The following is a 15,721-nucleotide window of genomic DNA, read 5'->3' as shown; positions in this document are numbered from 1 at the left end:
AGCTGCTAACTGTAAGGTCGGAGGTTTAAGTACACCCAGAGGCACCTTGGAAGAAAGGCCTGGCAATCTACTTGTGAAAAACCAGCCATTGAAAATCCTCTGGAGCACAGTTCTATTCTGACACACGTGAGGCCTCCATGAGTCATAGCAACTGGTATGTCTTATTTACCTCGTGCTGGTGTAACAGAAGTTCCACAAAAGGGTGGCTTTAAAGAACAGGTATTTATTTTCTTCACAGTTTGGAGGTTAAAAGTCCGAATTGGGATCTCCGGCCGTGCAGACTCCTTCCTTGTCAGTAGCCCTGGGCGTTCCTTGGCCCCTTGGCTTGTAGACATTCCTCACACGGCTGCTGACTTTCCCCAGACGTGCTGGATTTTGTCTCTTATCTGCTGTTTTTATAACTCAGAAGTGATTAGGTTTAGAACCCATCCTAACATAAAAGAAAACCCTAGTTGTGAACAGGATCACAGCTACAAGTATATAAAAAAAAAAGGGGGTTAGAATTCCAACACACACTTGGGGGGACACAATTCAACCTGTAAAACCCTATGGCTTAAGTCACCTCTTTTATGAGAATAGTAGGGGGAAGATAGGTCCCTCGGTGGCGCAGTTTGCGCTCAACTACTAACCTAAAGGTTGATGGTTTGAACCCACCCATCGCACTGCAGAAGAAAGGCCTGGTGACCTGCTTCTGTATAGACGACAGCCAAGAAAACCCAATGGAGCAGTTCTATTCTGTAACACATGGGGTCAACTCAACAGGTTTGTTTTTTCGGTTTTCTGAGGGGGCTGGTGACAGTGTGAAATCCACTTTTTAAAAATCTAAATGCACACAGCTGCATGTGCCTCCTTTAAGGGGTCTTAAATGTGAAGGGCCCCAGATTTCAAGTTTGATTACTGATGTAAGACAGTGGAACGTGGTAGGAATCATTTGGGTCTTGAAGGGCCTGTTGTTCTGTGCCTCCTTGTCACAGCAGAAATTAGTCATCCTTTCTGCCTCTGAAGATACACTTACATCGAGACATCCCAGCAAATCACAAAGATAAAGTCCTCCAAATGCAGCTGGCAGTTACTTTTTAAAAAGGAAAGACCAGCCCAGGAATGGTACAAAAAGACATGTTCCTTCCCCACAAATCTCACCCTCGATTGCCTGTTGCACAGAATTATGGCCCAAGTGAGAACGACCTTTATGATGGCTCCAGTCGTGAGCAGTTGGCCTTTTTTAAGAAGCTCTCTGGAGATTAGACAGGGCTCGATTCATACCGGAGATACCTTCGTGATTCTTCCACAGCCGTGTCTCCCATTAACGTGTTTAATATAAACACCTGGGAAACTGTTACTGGCTAGCGTGGTGGTTTTATCCAGCCCATAGCTCTAGGTTTACCCAGCTTATGGCAGGGGTTTAAAGTATTAGCGGGTTTTATCAAGCAGGAAGAGGGAGTAAAACCGGGAAGGGAAGCACAAAGAAAGAGGAAGGCCGGCTGCCCAGGGCTGTCTGCAGGTGAAGGGGAGAAAACCCCGTGGGGAGCGAGTGGCTGGCAGCCTGGCAAGGCGGGCGCATTCTGTGTGTGACATGTTCCGGCACCCTCGCTGCAGAGCTGGCAGGTTGGCGGGCAGGTGGGGAGAGAGAGGCTGGAGTCACCTCTTCCATATTCTCCCTGCCACCTCTGCCCTGTCTCTCTGGTTCTTTCTCCGAGGGTGCCTTCCCGCTGTCTTGCTCATGGTTAATCCTACGTTCTGGTGACTCTGGGGTTTGGCAGTAAGAAAGGGATGCAAAGGTGGCAGGGGCCACCAACCCTGGCAGCCCACCCTGAGCTGCCTGGTGTCCCCCCTACTCTGAATCGAGTAGAAGCGAGTTCTGTGTCCATCTCATGACCCCCCTCCTCTCCTTTCCATGAGACGGCATCCAGCTGGCCTCTCAGACTTTGCCCAATTTGCAGACATGCCAGTCAGCTGGCAGAATTTGCCCCTCTCCTGGCTGGGAAGCACCCCATGGGACCCGGCACCCTCCCAGCTCCCGCTGCATGGCCCGAATGGAAGTGGGTGCTCCAGCCCTCAAGCCTGCAGTGGCCCCAGTCCCTTGCAGAGAGTCTGGTGCCCTCCAGGGACTCAGCCAGGGCACCATCACTCACTCATTGCATACTGTTGACTGAGCACCTGCTGTATGCCAGGCCAGTGGGCACAGACCTGCCCTGCCCACTGGTTGAGACAGTATCACCCAGGACCTGGCAGGGAGAGCCCTCCAGCACCTCCACTCTCTGGCAGCTTGGTCTGGGGGCACTGGGAAGCCGCAGTGCCAGGGTCAGGACCTCTAGGGCATGAAGACTTACATGGGTTCGAGGAACCAAGCATTGGCCTCCTGGGCTGCTGGCAGTGAGCTTAGCTTTGTGAAGTCCAGAATACAGGCTATGAGTAGAAATCAACTCGATGGCAATGGGTTTTTTTTTGTTTTTTTGGTGTCTTAGTTCCGAGAGCTGCTGTAACAAAATACCACAAACCAGGTGGCTTTAAAGAACCGAAATTTATTGCCTCACAGTTCTGGAGGAAGGAGTCCAAATCAGGGTGTCAGCCATGTCAATTCCTCCTGAGGGTCTGCGGGAGAATCTGTTCCTGCCTCTCCCAGCTTCTGGTGGCTCCACGCGTTCCTTGGCTGCAGCTGCAGCGTCACATGGCATCCTTCCTCTGTCTCCCTGTCTCTGTGTCTCTCTTCTCTTTTATAAACCAAACCCAACCCATTGCCTTCGAGCTGATTCAGACTCATGACACCCCAACAGGGTAGAGCGGAACTGTCCTGTATGGTTTCCAAGGAGCAGCTGGTGGATTCTAACTGCTGGCCTTTTGGTTAGCAGCCACGCTGTTAGCCACGTCACAGCCTTGGAAACCCTGTAGGGTCACTATGACTCGGGATTGACTCAACTGCAATGGGCTTGGTTTTTTTAAATAACATTTTCAGACTTCCTGTTTCCAAACAGGGTTATCTTCACAGGTACTGCGGTTAGGACTTCAGCACATCTTTTGGGTGGACACAGTTCAATTCATGACACTGGGGGCCATCTTAGGGCAGGGTAGGTCAAGGCTGCCAGGGATCCGTGAACCTACAAATCCTCTCTCTGGATGGATTGACCCAGCAGGGTAGATAAATGACTTCTAACGATCTCAAATTTTGCTTTCATTATTAGAGTCATATTCTGGGAAATAATGGCTGTGGAATGGCAAAGCCTGTCATCACCAGTAAGACTGGCTCAGATGCTGTGATTGGCATGAGGTTCATTTGAATCTCTTTGGACACTAAAATTTTCATATGTACTTCCCTCAGAGATAAGACTAATTAAGACTGATGATTCTTACCTGGTTCCGCTTCCTCTCCTTTTTCCTCTTTCCCCTTTGAAGCTCTTGTTTTGCGTAGAGGTAATTGAACTCATTTATTCATGATGAAAGTCGTTCTGTCATTGCAAGGGTTTTATTACTTGCTCCGTGGTAAGCTGAGCTCTGGGGCCGTGGTGGTTACGAGGTTGGAATGGACCCAGAGCTGGCTTCCCGTGCCATCAGCCAGGAGACGGCAGGAGACCCCGCATGGACTGGATGGAGGAAGGTCTCCTTTAATTCAGGAAAAAGCTCAGCAAATTTGATGCTAGGAAAACAAAAATACTCCTGGCGGCTCTGCTGTGTTTCTTAAATAAATGTTGGCCTCAGAGAAGCACCAAGGGCATCTCACTGCCCTTCGGTTCTTTGTGAGTTTTTTTTTTTTTTTTTTTAATGGGGTGAAAACATTCACACCAAAACGTTTGCCAATAGAGCAGTTTCTACATTTACAATCCAATGACATTGATTACATTTTTTATGTTGTGCCACTATTACTGCTCCCCTTTTCCAGAATATTCCATCACCATGAACATATACTCACTGCCCCCCCAAATAAGCAAACAAACAAAATCTCCCCCTTTCCGCCTCCCTCTCATCCCTGGTAACCATTAATGATCTTTGGCTTCTATGTATTTGCTTACTCCGTGTAAGTGAGGTTATGCAGTGTTTGTCTCTTTGTGACTGACGTCTTCGGCTCAGCATGATGTTTTCAGGGTTCATCCATGTGGTAGCATGCGTCAGGACTTCATTTCTCTTTATGGCTGACCAGTATTCCATTATGTGCACGTACCACGTTTTCTTTATCAGTTCATCTGTTGATGGACATTTTGGTTGTTCCCACTTTTTGGCTCTTGTGAATAGTGCTACGGTGAACACTGGTGCTCAGGTTTCTGCCCCCTCAGTTCTGCACAGAAGAGAAGACGAACACCCCTCTCACAGAGTGTCCTTGCAAATAACACCCAGTATTGGGCCCGTGGTTGGGGTCCATCACTGATCCCATTGTCCAAGAGAAACAGGTAAAGGAAGAGTTACAAAAAAAAAAAAGAACAAAAAACCATTGCCATTGAGTCGATTCCGACTCATAGCAACCCTATAGGACAGAGTAGAACTGCCCCATAGGGTTTCCAAGGAGTGGCTGATGGATTCAAACTGCCGACCTTTGGGTTAGCAGCTGAGCTCTTAACCACTGTGCCACCAGGGCTCCGTAAAGGAAGACTTAAGTATTAGGACTTGGGATGTGTCTCTTATGTTACCCCAATGTCTTTCTCAACTTAGCCAAAAGCCCGTTGTCATCCAGTCAATTTCAGCGCATAGTGACCCTACAGGACAGTAGAACTGCCCCATAGCGTTTCCAAGGCTGTAATCTTTATGGAAGCAGACTGCCACATATTTCTCCCAAGGAGCGGCGGGCGGGTTTGAACTGCCAATCTTTCAACTAGCAGCCGAGCGCTTAACCACTGCATCACCAGGGCTCCTTCTCAACTCTGCAGATGGGATTAAACGTGGCCCATTGTGTATGGCAAAAATACAGGGTTTTTCAGAGCCCCTGGCCTTTCATTTTGCAAACAACGTTGTTTTGGGTTTTATTAAATTCCCTATGGGGTGGACTTTGGGCCCCAACCTGGGTCACTCTTCGTGACCCAGACTCTGCGCTATTCTCTCCTGTCTTCTTGAGTTTGCACCTGCCTTCTCTCTGAAAGGCCATCCCTCCCCACACATCTGCCAGTTGCACCCCTCCCCGCCCATCTGCCAGTCGCACCGCTCCTCCAAGATCCAGACCCGTCCTCTGGGAGGGCCTCCACACTCCTCAGACTCCTCAGATGGAAGAGGTTCCGTGAAGCTTCCTGGATGCCTTGTTTTCGCTTTTATCTCTCTGCCTATCATCACGGGCTTTGAGTCACCCCTTCCCCCATCTACATGCCTCAAGACAGCAGCCACTTGATGGGTGATTACGGTTCTAGATGATTTTACCTGGATCACCTCACTCACTCAGCTCGTACGCACGCGAAAGGAAGACTGAAGAAGAATTAAGGCATTCAAATAGTATGATTGGTGAAGAATATTTAATACACCATGGACTGCCAGAAGAATGAACATATCTGTCTTAGAAGAAGTACAACCAGGTTGCTCCTGAGAAGCAAGGATGTCGAGACTTAGGCTTGCTTACTTTGGACATGTCATCAGGAAGGACCAATTGCTAGAAAAGGACATCATGTTTGGTAAAGTACAAGGTCATTGAAAGTGAGAAAACCAGCAGTTGACACAACGGCCACAATGGTGGACTTAAATGCCAAGGATCGTGATGATAGCACAAGATGGGGCAACATTTCATCCTGTTACACACAAGGTCTCCATGAGTTGGGGCCATGATAGCACAAGATGGGGCAATATTTCATCCTGTTACACACAAGGTCTCCATGAGTTGGGGCCATGATAGCACAAGATGGGGCAACATTTCATCCTGTTACACACAAGGTCTCCATGAGTTGGGGCCATGATAGCACAAGATGGGGCAACATTTCATCCTGTTACACACAAGGTCTCCATGAGTTGGGGCCATGATAGCACAAGATGGGGCAACATTTCATCCTGTTACACACAAGGTCTCCATGAGTTGGGGCCATGATAGCACAAGATGGGGCAATATTTCATCCTGTTACACACAAGATCTCCATGAGTTGGGGCCATGATAGCACAAGATGGGGCAACATTTCATCCTGTTACACACAAGGTCTCCATGAGTTGGGGCCATGATAGTACAAGATGGGGCAACATTTCATCCTGTTACACACAAGATCTCCATGAGTTGGGGCCATGATAGCACAAGATGGGGCAACATTTCATCCTGTTACACACAAGGTCTCCATGAGTTGGGGCCATGATAGCACAAGATGGGGCAACATTTCATCCTGTTACACACAAGATCTCCATGAGTTGGGGCCATGATAGCACAAGATGGGGCAACATTTCATCCTGTTACACACAAGGTCTCCATGAGTTGGGGCCATGATAGCACAAGATGGGGCAACATTTCATTCTGTTACACACAAGGTCTCCATGAGTTGGGGCCATGATAGCACAAGATGGGGCAACATTTCATTCTGTTACACACAAGGTCTCCATGAGTTGCAACCAACTCAACAGCAACTGACAACCACTACCTCACTTCATCCTCACAGCAGCTCTGGGCGTTGTCCGCATTTTAGAAATGAAGAAACTGAGGACGTGGAAGCCTACAGCCCAGGAGTTCTCAACTGGGGTCGGGGTGGGGAGCATCTGTCAGTATCTGGAGACACTTCCGGTTGTCACAGCTGAGGGAGGGGGTCCTAATGACATGTAGTGGGTAGAGACAGGGATGCTGCTCAACACTCACGGTACAACACAGGCCCCCACAACAGAATAGTCCAACCAGGATGGCAGTGTGGCGAGGATGAGACACCTGCTTGTGCAGGCCACAGCAGACGTCGGGATTTGAACCCAGGGGCCTGGCTCTGGAGCTCACGCTCTCCTGCACCACTTTGTGATGGCCCTGTGAACTTTTTGAGGTGGGAGAAGGCTGACTTCTCTGTCTACCTGGTCCTTTCTCTTGTGTCATTTACTTGTTTTTGTTGTTAGGTGCTGTTGAGTCGGTTCCAACTCATAGTGACCCTATGTACAACAGGAGGAAACACTGCCTGGTCCTTCGCAATGCTCACAATCATTATGCTTAAGCCCATTTTGCAGTCATTGTGTCAGTCCATCTCATTGAGGGTCTTGCTCTTTTTTGCTGACCCTGTACTTTATTTACCAAGCATGATGTCCTTTTCCAGGGACTGATCCCTCCTGACAGTACGTCCAAAGTATATGAGACGCAGTCTCACCATCCTTGCTTCTAAGGAGCATTCTTGTTGTGCTTCTTCCAAGACAGATTTGTTCATTCTTTTGGCAGTCCATGGTATATTTAATATTCTTCGCCAACACCACAATTCAAAGGTGTCAATTCTTCTTCCGTCTTCCTTATTCATTGTCCAGCTTTTGCATGCATAAGATGCAATTGAAAATACCATGGCTTGGGTCAGGCGCACCTTAGTCATCAAGGTGACGTCTTTGCTTTGTCAATACTTTAAAGAGATCTTTCGAAGCAGATTTGTCCAATGCAGTACGTCTCTTGATTTCTTGCCTGCTGCTTCCATGTGTGTTGATTGTGGATCCAAGTAAAATGAAATCCTTGACAACTTCAATCTTTTCTCCGTTTATCATGATGTTGCTCATTGGTCCAGTTGTGAAGATTTTTGTTTTCTTTATGTTGAGGTGTAATCCATACTGAAGGCTGTGGTCTTTGATCTTCATCAGTAAGTGCTTCAAGTCCTCTTCACTTTCAGCAAGCAAGGTTGTGTCATCTGCATAACGCAGGTTGTTAATGAGTCTTTCTCTAATCCTGATGCCCTGTTCTTCTTTGTGTAATCCAGCTTCTCAGATTATCTGCTCAGCATACAGACTGAATAGGTATGGTGAAAGAAGACAACCCTGATGCACACCTTTTCTGACTTTAAACCATGCAGTATCCCCTTGTTCTGTTCAAACGACTGTCTCTTGATCCGTGTAGATTCCTCATGAGCACAATTAAGTGTTCTGGAATTCCCATTCTTCCCAATGTTATCCATAGTTTATTATGATCCACACAGTCGAATGCCTTTGCATAGTCAATAAAACACAGGTAAACATCCTTCTGGTATTCTCTGCTCTCAGCCAGGATCCATCTGACATCAGCAATGATATCCCTGGTTCCACGTCCTCTTCTGAGACCGGCCTGAATTTCTGGCAGTTCCCTGTCGATACACTGCTGCAGCCATTTTTTAATGATCTTCAGCAGAATTTTGCTTGTGTGTGATATTAATGATGTTATTCTCTAATTTCTGCATTTGGTTGGATCACCTTTCTTGGGAACAGGCATAAATATGGATCTCTTCCAGTCGGTTGACCAGGTAGCCATCTTCCATATTTCTTGGCATAGGGGAGTGAGCACCTCCAGGGCTGCATCTGTCTGTTGAAACATCTCAATTGATATTCCGTCAATTCCCGGAGCCTTGGTTTTCGCCAAGGCGTTAAGTGCACCTTGGACCTCTTCATGCAGTACCCCCTACTTAGCGGCCCTTTTTTGGAAAGTGCCTTCTGTGTGCCTGCCGCTGTGTCCTTTGGCTCACGGCCCCCGGGTTTAAAGGCTCCCAGCGAAGGCCCCTTTTCCTTCTCCTACGTGTCTCCCCGTGGTCTCAGAGTGGAGAACCAGTGATTTGTTCGCACAGATTAGCATCTTCCCGGGAGGCACATTCCTCCAGCGGGCACAGCTTTGATGTCCCGGGAGGACGCGTTTTCCTGGAACTCAGGCATTCCTCTCCGAGCGGCCTGACCCCACTCTGCATCTGTCTGCCCACACCCAGGTGTAAACTGGTCTGGACGCCTCACCTGTTGGTACCCCGGACCAAGGCTCTGTTCGTGCAATTTCAGCAGAGGGGCGCTTGGACTGCCGCACCCCTGCGTTTAGGCCCCATGAGACTGTGGAGTCAGAGGGCGCGGACGCGGCTTCTTCAGGAGAGGGCTCCCCGGTGTGGACGTGGTCTGGTCCATGTTGGGGCTACAGGATGAGGATGTGGCCTGGTCTGTGTGCAGGCTTCCGGTGCAGACGTGGCCTGGTCAGGGAGGGAGCTCCCAGTGCAGATGTGGCCTGGTCAGTGTGGAGCTCGGGGGTGCAGATGTGGCCTGGTCAGGGAGGGAGCTCCTGGGTCGGGACATGGTCTGGTCAGTGTGGGGCTCCTGGGTATGGATGTGGGCTGATCAGTGTGGGGGCTCCTGGGTGTGGATGTGGGCTGGGTTAGAAGTCAGTGGATCAGTAGCCACTTGGCAGTGCTTCTGTGATGCTGGCTTTCAAGCTTCATACTGATGTTTCCAGGCCAAAAATACCAAACTAAATTAGTTGCCATTGAGTTACCCCCAACTCATGGTGACCCCATGTATGTCAGGGTAGAACTGTGCTCCACAGGGTTTTCAATGGCTGAGTTTTTGGAAGTAGATCACCAGGCCTTTGTTCTGAGGCACTGTTTGTGCCCCCCCAGGGCCTCCATTCCCAGGTCAAGGAGTCCCTGTTATCCTGTGTGAGGACTTCCCTGGGTTTAGGGACCTGCCTGTCTCCTGTTAAGCCCATCACAGGGCTGGGGAGATTCCCAGTAGGTTCAAGACCAGAGAAACTTTGGTGTGAAAATCTAATCATCTTTTTAGCTCTTTGGGAAAATTTTAAAATAAATTCTGGCATGTCTCTGATTCTGTTGCAAGAAACATGTGTCACCTGACTCTGAGTTTTATCATGCACTCCCTTATCACAGTTGTTGTAGTGTCTCCATCATCACGGGTACACTCAGTCGCCGGGTCATCCCAGCTGGAATCCCATGCTCACATGTGAGCTGGGAGACGCCAAGCCAGGTCTGAGCCGCTCTGTTATCCCACGGAACAGCTGTCACTTAACGGGGGGGAGAGAGAGAGAGAGAGCCCTGCTGGCGCAGCAGTTAAGGCTCGGCTTTGAAAGGCCGGTGTATCCCTAGAACGTTATTGTAATACTGGGGCGTTATTGCATTTTGGGGTGACTTTGTTTTCCGTTAAAATCGAGTACTGAGAGATCCGAAGTGTGGATACATTTAGGCAGGAATCTCTTGTTCTCCCCCAGAAAGGTCTTTCTCCAGAAGCTGAGGCTTTCAACACACAGAAATAACCTCTTTCCCCCCTGGGAAGTTGGCAGTCCAGTGGTAGAATTCTCGCCTTCCATGTGGGAAACCCAGGTCCGATTCTGGCCAGTGCATGCCATGTGCAGCCACCACCCATCTGTCACTGGAGGCTTGGGTGTTGCTGTGATACTGAACAGGTTTCGGTGGAGTGTCCAGACAGACTAGGAAGAAAGGCCTGGCAATCTACTTCCGAAAATTAGTCAATGAACCGCTCTAAAAGGGCTCACAACAGAGAATTTTGGACAGAGTGGGAGAAAAATGTAGAACGAAATTCAAATTCCGCCAAAAAAAAGACCAGACTTACTGGTCTGACAGAGACTGGAGGAACCCCCGAAACTATGGCCCCCTGGACAATCTGATAACTCAGAACTGAAACCACTCCCGAAGCCCTCTTTTCAAACAAAGATTAGACAGGCCTACAAAACAAACAGTAACACACGGAGGAACGTGCTTCTTAGTTCAATTAAATGTACGAGACCAAATGGGCAACTCCTGCCCAAAAGCAAGACAAGAAGGCAGGAAGGGACAGGAAAGCTGGATAAATGGACACAGGGAACTTGGGGCGGAAATGGGGTGGGGGGTGCTATCACATGACGGGGATTACAACCAATGTCACAAAACAATATGTGTATAAATTTTTGAATGAGGAAAAAAACCAATGAGCCAATGGAAACCCAGTGAATCACAACAGTCCAATCCACAACCAATCATGGGGATGGTGCAGGGCTGGGCAGCGTTTCGTTCTGTTGAGCATGAGTTGCCATGAGTCGGGGCCCACTTGACAGCAGCTAGCAGCAACAACCCTGGGGCAAGGGGTCGGTGTCCAGCCAGTTGGCCACTGGGGATGAAGACAGCCCTTACGCTGACCCCCACTTTCTTCTTTCGGGTTCCCAGCATCGGCGGCAGCACAGCCACTCTGCCACCCCGCTTGTCAGTCGTTGTCTGGGGAGGGCACCTGTTGGGTGAGGGATCGGCTTCTGTGGTTGGTTTTCCTTTCTGGAGATCCCAACACAAGAGCATTCCTGTGCCCCGCCTGTCAGCGATTGGGTGGCCAAGCTGGGTGCAGGGCGTGGTCAGGGAGGAACAGAAGCGTGTGTCAGGCTGTCTGACCACGGGTCAGCGACGGGACCCCAGGACGGAGGCGGCAGGCAGTGAAAGGCCTCTGTTTAAGTCTTGTCTTCAGCGACCTCTCTGGCTGCATCGGGGAGTGGACAAGGTCCCTTGGCCTCGCCGTGGCCGAGTCCCCCGTCACCGGTTGTGTGTCCTGGACGTGTGGGCACTGGGGACGTGTGGGCACTGGGGGAGCAGCTGCTTCTGCAGAAGGAGCGAGAACGTGAGCTCTGTGAAGGAGCCAGGACCCGGGTGTGTGCTCACCCTGGAATGGGTTCCTGTGGCTGCCGAAACCGCCAACAAACTTCGTAGCTTAGCACAGTTCAGATTTATTCTCTTACCGTTCTCGAGGAAGTGGGAAGTGGGTTTCACTGGGCTGCTTCCTCCGGAGCCTTCAGGGGAGGGTCCATATCTTGTCTTTTCCAGCTCCGAGAGGCCGCCTGCATTCCTTGGCTAGTGGCCTCTCCCTGGCTTCACTCCAAGCTCTGCGTCCATCCGCACATCTCCTCTGACTTTGACCCTCCTGATCCCTCTTATGGAAACCCTGGTGGTGTAGTGGTTAAGTTCTATGGCTGCTAACCAACAGGTCGGCAGTTCAAAACCACCAGGCTCTCCTTGGAAACTCTATGGGGCAGTTCTACTCTGTCCTATAGGGTCGCTATGGGTCGGAATTGACTCAAAGGCAGTGGGTTTGGTTTTTTTGGTTTGCATCCCTCTTATAAGGGCTGTGTGCTCACATTTAGGGCCCACCCGGATAATCCAGGATCATCTCCCATCTCAAGATCCTCACTTAATCTCATCTGCAAAGTCCCTTTTGCACGTGTGGTCATGTAATTTCAGGGATTAGAGCATGGACGTCTTTGGGGTCTGTAATTCTGCTAACCACTGAACCCCACCGGCATCTGGCACCTACTGGCACTCAGTAAATACATGTTGAGGAGCTGCAAGCGGCCTTTCCTTCCACGTGGCAGCAAGGAGCTGGCTGTCCCTGAGCTGTCCCCTGGGGTCACAGCTTGGGCTGCTGGCCATCAAATATTGCTGGGCAAGTATAGTTTGAGCCCCAGGACTGAGGGTGACCCCCGTGGAGAGTGTCCTCTGCTCTCCCACCCTAGCACTGGGGAGATGCTGGAAAGGGCCACCCCATGCAGGTGACCCCTCCCGAGCCCCTTCCCCAGGGGGAGGGACAAAGGTCTCTCTGTGCTGCTCCTGGCCCATTTTCATCATGCACCCCTGGCCCACCGGGGGCCGGGTGTAGGGAGGTCAGACTTATCAGATGGAGTTGGTTACATGGCGGGAGGGGTGGAGTGTTATTAACGGGTGGTTTGACTCCCCGGATATGAGCCCGACTCCCAGCGATGAGTGAAGGGCATGCCTTCTTCCCGACACTGGTCCCCAGGAACGCGCACCCCCCTCCCCCAGCAGTGGCAAGCACAGCGACCACTCCTCACGGACGGTGGAGGCTCGAGCTGGCATTCCTGCACAGTCTGGACACGCCGTTGCTGTCTGATTCTTGGCACCTTTTCCTGTGAGCTGATAAAGTGCAGACCTGCCCCTTCCCAGCCCTCCCTGCGCACAGCTGCCTGGTTTATTTTCCTCCAGTAAGGTGCTTCTGTAACGGTTACAGCCTAGAAAACCCTACGGGGCAGTTCTGCTCTGCCACACGCGGTCACTACGAGTCAAAAATCAACTCGGTAGCAACTAACAACAGTAACAAAAAAGGTTCTTTTTCCCATGCTCAGCAGGGAAGTGCCCCGATTCTCAGCCCACCATCCAGGTCCTTCCTCTGTGGCCTACTGTGGCCTGGCACAGTGACTGGCGTGGTGTGGGCTGGTGTAGTGTGGTATGGCCTGGTATGGTGTGGCCTGACGGGCCTGTGTAGTATGGCCTGACAGGGCCTGTGTGGTGTGGCCGGTGTGGCCTGGTGTGGCCTGGAGTGGTACAGGCTGGTGGGGCCTGATGTGGCACGGCCTGGCAGGGCCTGTGTGGTGTGGCCCGGTGTGGCCTGGTGTGGCACAGGCTGGTGGGGCCTGATGTGGCACGGCCTGGCAGGGCCTGTGTGGTGTGGCCCGGTGTGGCCTGGTGTGGCACAGGCTGGTGGGGCCTGATGTGGCACGGCCTGGCAGGGCCTGGTGTGATGCAGCCTGACAGGGCCTGTGTGGTGCGAGGCCAGCCCTCCTCACAGCTCCTGCCCACTTCCACCAGCAGAAGCCAAGTGCTCAGCCCGGGACTAAGCTCTGCAGCTCCTTCTCCCACAGGGTGCTGGCCCAGGCCTGTCTCCTCGCTCCCACCCTTTCCCTACGACACCTTTCCAGGCTGCCCTCATTACCTCCTTCAAACCAGGAAACCACACAGTCCTGCATCCAAAATGGTCCTCGAGACTTGCAGGCAGGAGTCAGGTGTGCCCTGGCCACCAGGCTGGCTGCCCTGGCTGTCTCTACTCCCCTGGCCACCTCTCCCAAGACAGGAGCCCTCCTGGGCGAGGCTGTGCCCCCTACCCCTGTGGTTGACTGCAGAGGTCTAGGGCACCAGGGGGGCCTCCACACCCCCACATGGGCACTTCAGTGGGCCTCTCAGCTTGTGGTCAGGCCCTGGGGCTTCGAGAAAGACTCCCCACTGGGCTTTGTCTCGTCTTGGGCCTTGGCTGCCCCTGAGCTGCTGTCAGTGTCCTTCCAGAGGGGAACTGTGTCCCTGGCCTGTCCCTTGGCTCAGAGGAACCTGCCTTGTTCCCAGATGTTTTACTCGCTCCTCCTGGGGGTTTGGAGGTACCTAGCCGAGATGGGATCTGAGACCCCAGGCCCACACTGGGTGCCTACGTCCCTGGTGGTCATGAGTGTGTCCCTGCCCAGCTCTGCTCACGCCTGGGTGGTGATGGCCTGCCCTCTGGTTGGCACCCCCCTCCCACCGCTTTGGCAACCAAGACATACCTGCCCACTGATGTCCACCTGTGCCCCAGGGCTGGGGGGCGGGGCTGTTTATTTAGCACCTCCTGGGTCTCACTCTGCTGCCAGCCAGGGGGCCAGGAAGACACAGAACAAGCAGGTCTTTATCTTTACCTGCTTCAGTGTACTGACGTTTAGAGAGAAGCTGGAAAGGCTTACAGGCTGCTGGTTTCTCTGGAGAAGTGTCCCCAGAGAAAGATTCCTCCTGACTTGGGGCAGTTACCTGGGTATGTTTAGGGTTTGTATATTTAAGTTTTTGTGTGCACTTGTGGCTGTCACAATGAAGTACCACACACTTGGTGGCTTACAAAAACAGAAATTTATTCTCATAGTTTTGGAGGCTAGAAGTCTGAAATCAAGGTGTCGGCAGGGCCCTGCTCCCTCCAGAACGATCCGTCCTTGTCTTCCAGCTTCTGGGGGCCCCTGGTGTCCCTTGGCTTGTGGCCGCATTGCTCCATTCTCTGCCTGGTGGTCATATGGCCTCCTCCTCTTCCCTCTCAATGTCTCCCCTCTTATCAGGACATAAGTGATTGCACTTAGGGCCATCCAGATAAGGCCCAACTACCAAGATCCTTCTCGCAATCACATCTTTCGCCTTATAAAGTAATATCCAAGTTCCAAGAATTAGGGTGTGGGCATATCTACTCTGGTTGGGGGGTGGGGCACCATTTAGCCAATTGCAAACCAGTTAGCATCCAGTCAGCTCCAAATGGTGGTGGCCCATGTGTGTCAGAGTAGAGCTGTGCTCCACAGGGCTTTCCATGGCTGGTTTTTTGGAAAGCCTTTCTTTTGAGGCACCTCTGGGTGGACTTGAACCTCCAACCTTTTGGTTAGCAGCTGAGCACTTAACTATTTGTACCACTCAGGAGGGACCAATCCTTAGAGAAGGGTATCATGCTTGGTAAACTAAAGAGTGAAAAAGAGGAAGACCCTCAATGAGATGGATTGACAGAGCGGCTGCCATAGTGGGCTCAAGCGTAACAACGTTTGTGAAGGTGGTGTAAGACCAGGCAGTGTTTCGTTCTGTTGTGCATAGGGTCACTATGAGTCGGAACTGATTCGATGGCATCTAACAACAACAACCACTCAGAGACTCGTAGCCCACTGGAGGGTTGTTTATTTTCTTGGTCCCCCAGCTGTAAATAGGGGAGAGGAGGTTGGGGAGAGCGCCCGTTTACTAAAAGGATGTGTCTCCCAAGTGTGACTCCCGGGGTGAGAGTAGGTGGGCCCGCAGGCCTTCAGGGACCCTTGGGCTCTCAGCTGCCTAGGGCACCCAGGGAGTTTCAGATACACACTGATTATTCCGGGTCAGCAAGGTTATAGGTGACTCCTCTAAGAAGATCCAAGTTAGCAAGTGACCCAGGATTGAGTTTTCTTGGGTGCTGGAATGCGTGTTTTATTTTTATTTTTTAAAATGGGTGTGTCTGGGGTTCTGGGAATTTGCTTCAGAGACAATAAAGAAGTCATCCCAGGAAGCCCAGCCGTGTGGTCAGGTGGCTCCTGGTCCCTCACTTCCTGCCACCCCTCCCCCAGCCCTCTGTGCTGCCCAGGGCAGGT

General features: G+C 51.3%; 1 protein-coding gene and 1 long non-coding RNA gene across 6 annotated transcripts in view; both read left to right on the top strand.

The window, feature by feature from the left end:
* CELSR1 (cadherin EGF LAG seven-pass G-type receptor 1) overlaps window positions 1-15,721 on the top strand; it is a 195,322-nt gene that overhangs the window by 73,325 nt on the left and 106,276 nt on the right. The window lies entirely within an intron of this gene.
* LOC126076174 (uncharacterized) lies at window positions 1,329-6,628 on the top strand. 2 transcript variants are annotated; one of them, XR_007517448.1, is made up of 3 exons: window positions 1,329-5,966; window positions 6,031-6,094; window positions 6,415-6,628. It is a non-coding gene; the product is annotated as an uncharacterized LOC126076174 (long non-coding RNA). The 2 variants fall into 2 exon arrangements; XR_007517447.1 differs by lacking the exon at window positions 6,415-6,628 and adding an exon at window positions 6,159-6,402.

This window comes from Elephas maximus, chromosome 4 (genome assembly GCF_024166365.1).
Source record: "Elephas maximus indicus isolate mEleMax1 chromosome 4, mEleMax1 primary haplotype, whole genome shotgun sequence".
Taxonomy (NCBI): domain Eukaryota; kingdom Metazoa; phylum Chordata; class Mammalia; order Proboscidea; family Elephantidae; genus Elephas; species Elephas maximus.
This window is presented reverse-complemented; position numbering and strand designations above follow the sequence as displayed.